We start from the raw sequence: 6,000 nt of genomic DNA, 5'->3' as shown, positions 1-6,000 counted from the left end.
ACATACCATCACTTTCAATTGTCTTGTAATTGTCATTGATTTACATCTGCTCATAACCTCTTTAGTGTCCCCCCCTTAGGCGATATGTCTTCATCGCTATCATCATTGTTCGGAAAATGGTTTTTCGTAGGAGAATTTTGCCATTCATATTCATTCATTGATGATGCCAATGCCACCATCAGTATCGGACGGGGGAGGAGGAGGATGGAGGCTTGTACTCATTAAAATGCTTGTCAAACCGATCTAAAGATTATTACCGTTTATAGAGATTCCAGCGATATGCTCGAGGCATGAATGAATGAAACGACATGTCAACTATGGAGCTGATGGCAAATAAATTAAATTATAAAAATCGTTTTGAAAGAGACAACGACAACAACAACAATAATGACAAACATAGAAAGATTTTTGCATAATCGATGTTTTGCGATCAAATAAGGACTGTTCCAGGGAGTTCTTGAAATAATAGCACGTTTATGAAATAAAAATCGCAGGAAGTATTTGTAGATGACTTCAAGCACAGTACGTCTATAAAGACTATATAGGTGAACTGAAGGTCAGGGAAGCTCTATAGGCGAACTGAAGGCCAGGAAGTCATTGTGGACGAATCGGAGGTCAGGAAGTCTTTATTGACGAACTAACATTCAGGGAGTTTTTTAGATGAGCTTTATGGATGACCTGAAAGTTTAGTTGAACGCCGGGGATTCTATATACACGAGCTGGGGAGTTTATATAACTGAGCTGAAGCTCAGGAACTCTTTATAGACGAGCTAAAGCTCAGAAAAACATTATATGCTAGAGGAAGTTCAGGGATTATCAATAGACGGACTAAGGTCAGGGAGTCCTTATAGACAGGATGAAGCTCAAAAAGTTTGTATATGCGAGCTCAAAGTCGGGGATTATTTCTAAATGAGCAGAAGTGCAGAAAGTATTTATTAACGAACTAAAGACCTGGGAGACATTATAGGCTAGGTGAAGGATCAGAGATTTGTATATACGAGCGGAACTATTCTTAGTTGAGATATAGGGTCAGAGAGTCTACATAGAAAAGCTGAAGGAACCGAGAGTTTTTATAGATGATCAGAAAGCCTGAGGTAGGCTTAATAGATGATCTGAGAGATCAGGGAGTCTTCGCAGACGAACAGAAGCTTAGAGAGTATTTGTCGATAAGAGAGTCTTTATATACGAGATGCAGACCAGGTTATAGATGAGCTGAAGCTGAGTACGTCTTTATAGGCAAACTTAAGGTCGGGGCATAGTTGAACTAAGGGATAGAGGTTATTTATTGGCAATTTGACGGTCAGGGAGTTTTAATAGATGAGCGAAAGGTAGGGAAATCCTTATCTAAAGGCACATAAAGAATTTTGAAAGATCCGATCCAGGGTATAATCGTGGAGATCGTAAATAATTTTGAACGCCATGTTCTGGTCTATTAGCGTGGATTTTTTAAATCATTTTTGTAGACCATGTCCTGGTCTATAAGCGTGGATTTTTTAAGAATTTTGAATAATAAGATTTTTTATAATAATTTTGATAAGAAGAATAATAAGAAGATTTTTTAAATAATTTTGAAGACCATGTCCTGGTCTATACGCGTGGATTTTTTAAATAATTTTTGAAAACCATGTCCTGGTCTATAAGCGTGGATTTTTTAAAAAAATTTTGAAGACCATGTTCTGGTCTATAAGCGTGGATTTTTTAAATAATTTTTGAAGACATTGTCCTGGTCTACAAGCGTGGATATTTTAAATAATTTTTGAAGACCATGTCCTGGTCTATAAACGTGGATTTTTAAAATAATTTTTGAAGACCATGTGCTGGTCAATAATCGGAGGTTTTAAAATACTTTCTTAATACCATGTCCTGATCTATAAGGGCTGATTTTTTTTATAAATTTTTGAATACAATGTCCTGGTCTATAAGCGTAATTTCTTTTTAATTTCTGCAGACCATGTCCTTGTCTATAAACATGGCTAATTTTTGAGGACCATATTCTGGTCTATAAGCGATTTTTTAAATACATTTTTAAAGAATATTTTTAGGAAAACATGCCTGGATTTTTTAAGGATTACACTGTGCGACAAATTTCAATTTTTCCTTACCGGGAAATTCCAACAGATTATGAAAGAAAAAAAAAGAAGACACGTGTTTCGGCGTTTTGAAAGTTTACGTCGGGAGGGTACCTAAAATGGCGGGGCAATATTCCCCCTTTTCAAGAATTTTGTTCATTTTCGAATAATGATTTCTTGAAATCCTTGCATTTTAGGTATATAGTGTCTTCGGCAAAATTACTGATAAAATATAGAGGAATATTTTGGTATACAACTTTAACCCTCAACCGACTCATTGAAGGGGTCTTTTCGGTCCCCTTTTTCAGGGGTTAAAGCTGCTCAGAATATTCTACAGAAATGTTCGCCATAAAGTTTTACTATAAGTCTCGGAATAGACTAAAACTCAAAAAATCAGCCTAAACGTCAAAAATCTTTAAAAAACTCATTTTAGGGTTAATATCGTACTAATTACTAGTTTTTACCCAGTTTTCCCATAAGATGACGTTTTAGAAGGATGCTACAAGGGACAAAAATATTCTCCATCAATTTTTATCATAAGTCACTGAACAAGTAAAATCTCTATATATAATGTATATACCGAATATATATTCATACATTTTGAACCAGAAATTTAAAATGTTCTTTTATTTTTTTCCAAAGACATTTCCCAGTATTTTTTTCGACAAGTAACATGAAACTTGATTTTATTTTATATAATCTTTGAGCATGCCCTGATCTATAAACTTGCACTTCTTAATAGGTACTCTGTGCTGAACCTTAACAGAATCTTCGTTATTGAACAAAATCATTACCTGGAACAGTCCACACATGCCATCTGTCCATTTGGACAAGACCATATTCACACACAATTCCCCTTTTTTTACAAACATATTTTATTAGTTTGTTGTCGGAGTTGTCGTTGCCGTTTGTGGCGCATGGAAAAAATCATGTCATTATGTTTCGTGACCTTTTCCTTCATGTCAACGAAAAAACAACAACTACAATTCGCCGATACTCACTGAGAAGTCTCACGAGTCAGGCGGATGGTCGAGAATATATGGCTGGTAGACAGCCTGGTTGACACAATAGTTGAGTGTCTTGGAACAAGTACTTCAATCCGGACTTCTAGCAATGGGCATCCACATCAGCAACAACAATAACTGAAACACTTACATATGGAATATGTGGCATGCATACGAAAGAAAAAAAATAACAATAACGTGTCGTTCGTTTTGTCACAACAGCAACAACAACAAACAAAATGATCACATTAAGCGTTTGGCATATATTTTTATTTTTTGGTTGACTTTTTCGCCATGATCATCGCCATCGATATGCGTTTACGTTTCACTTGAATTGAATGGCGGAATTGTATTTAGGTCCGTGTTACTCTAGAGACCATTCGCCAATTGCCAGCTGTATTTCCTTAAGACCAGCGACTGACTGGCTGGCTAACCTTTTCGTTATTGTCTATCGGCATGATTTCGTTTGTTTTTTTTTCAAACTTTTTTGTTTGGTGTTCGACAACGATTTTATGATCCAATAAAGTAACAAGAAGAACACCAGAAACCGACAACACTTTGATTGTAAATTGTTTTTTTTTTCTCTTGTTGTACTTTTTTAATGTTTGTTCGGATCTTGTTTTCCTATCAAATTTTAGGTTATTTATTGCCTGATCTTTAGTGGAGTGCAGGTGACTTTTTTCATGGGGGTTTTCGTTTTTGTCTCGGTTTTGCAACGTTGAGATTTGTATTAGGAAATACTTTGACATGATGTTGAAATGATTTCACGCAAAATTCTTTGCTAATTTTACACAATGTCCAATTTTAACAAATTTCGAAATAAATGTCCGAATGAGTGACATTTAGAAGGTACATTTTGTTAATTCGGAATTGTAAATGGAATCGCGTTGTGGAGTCTATGGAAGAAATTGATTGAAGAAAACCTGAGGGAGTCTCTATAGACAAGCTAACTGGAGGCCTGCCATAGATGACCTCAAAGGTGACTTAATAGATGAGCTGAAGGGTGTCTCATTATAGAAGAGCTCAAGTGAGTTTCTATAGACGAGCAGAGACATTCTCTATAGGCAAGGTGAAGGGCGGATTTTTTAAAGAATTTTTAAGGACCATGTCCTGGACTAAAAGCGTAGACTTTTTTAAATATTTTTTAAGGCCACGTCCTAGTTTATAAGCGTATTTTTTTTAATAAGTTTTGAAGATCATGTCCAGGTCTATAGGAGTGAATTTTTTTAATATTTTTTTCAAAATCATGTTCTGGTCCATAAACGTGGATTTTTTAAATAATTTTTTGAAGATCATGTCCTGGTCTATAAAGCGTGGATTTTTAAACAATTTTTCAAGATCATGTCCTGGTCTATAAAGCGTGGATTTTTTAAATAACTTTTGAAGACCATGTCCTGGTCTATAAAGCGTGGGTTTTTTAAATAATTTTTGCAGACCATGTCCTGGTCTATAAGCGTGGATTTTTTAAATAATTTTTGAAGACCATGTTCTGGCCTTTAAGCGTGGATTTTTTAAATAATTTTTGAAGACCATGTTCTGGTCTATAAGCGTGGATTTTTTAAATAATTTTTGAAGACCATGTCCTGGTCTATAAGCGTGGATTTTTTTAAATATTTTTTGAAGACCATGTTCTGGTCTATAAGCGTGGATTTTTAAATAATTTTTGAGTATCATGTCCTGGTCTATAAGCGTGGATTTTTTAAATAATTTTTGAAGATCATGTCCTGGTCTATAAGCGTGGATTTTTAAATAATTTTTGAAATCCACATCGTGGTCTATATGCGTGGATTTTTTAAATAATTTTTAAAGAACATGTCCTGGTCTATAACCGTGGATTTTTAAATAATTTTTGAAATCCATATCGTGGTCTATAAGCGTCGATTTTTTAAATAATTTTTAAAGAACATGTCCTGGTCTATAAGCGTGGACCAGACCATGTTCTGGTCTATAAGCGTGGATTTTTTTAATAATTTTTGAAGACCATGTCCTGGTCTATAAGTGTGGATTTTTTAAATAATTTTTGCAGACCATGTCCTGGTCTATAGGCGTGGATTTTAAAATAATTTGTGAAGATCATGGTCTAAAAGCGTGGATTTTTAAATAATGTTTGAAGATCATGTCCTGGTCTAAAAGCGTGGATTTTTAAATAATTTTTGAAGATCATGTCCTGGTCTAAAAGCGTGAATTTTTAAATAATTTTTGAAGATCATGTCCTGGTCTAAAAGGGTGGATTTTTAAATAATTTTTGAAGATCATGTCCTGGTCTATACGCATGGATTTTTAAATAATTTTTGAATGTTATGTCCTGGTCTATAAGCATGGAATTTTAAATAATTTTTGAAGATCATGTCCTGGTCTATAAGCCTGGATTTTTAAATAATTTTTGAATATCATGTCCTGGTCTATAAGCATGGAATTCTAAATAATTTTTGAAGATCATGTCCTGGTCTATAAGCGTTGATTTTTAAATAATTTTTGAAGATCATGTCCTGATCTATAAGCCTGGATTTTTAAATAATTTTTGAAGACATTGTCCTGGTCTATAAGCGTGGATTTTTAAATAATTTTTGAGTATCATGTCCTGGTCTATTACCGTGGATTTTTTAAATAATTTTTGCAGAACATGTCCTGGTCAATAAGCCTGGATTTTTTAAATAATTTATGCAGAACATGTCCTGGTCTATAAGCGTGGATTTTTTAAATAATTTATGCAGAACATGTCCTGGTCTATAAGCGTGGATTTTTTTAAATAATTTTTGAAGACCATGTTCTGGTCTATAAGCGTGGATTTTTTAAATAATTTTTGAAGACCATGTCCTGGTCTATAAGCGTGGATTTTTTAAATAATTATTGAAGACCATGTCCTGGTCTATAAGCGTGGATTTTTTAAATAATTATTGAAGACCATGTCCTGGTCAATAAGCGTG

The sequence above is a fragment of the Musca vetustissima genome, unplaced genomic scaffold (genome assembly GCF_032173495.1).
Source record: "Musca vetustissima isolate MV318-11 ecotype Yass unplaced genomic scaffold, APGP_CSIRO_Mvet_v1 utg3975, whole genome shotgun sequence".
Lineage (NCBI taxonomy): Eukaryota > Metazoa > Arthropoda > Insecta > Diptera > Muscidae > Musca > Musca vetustissima.
This window is presented reverse-complemented; position numbering follows the sequence as displayed.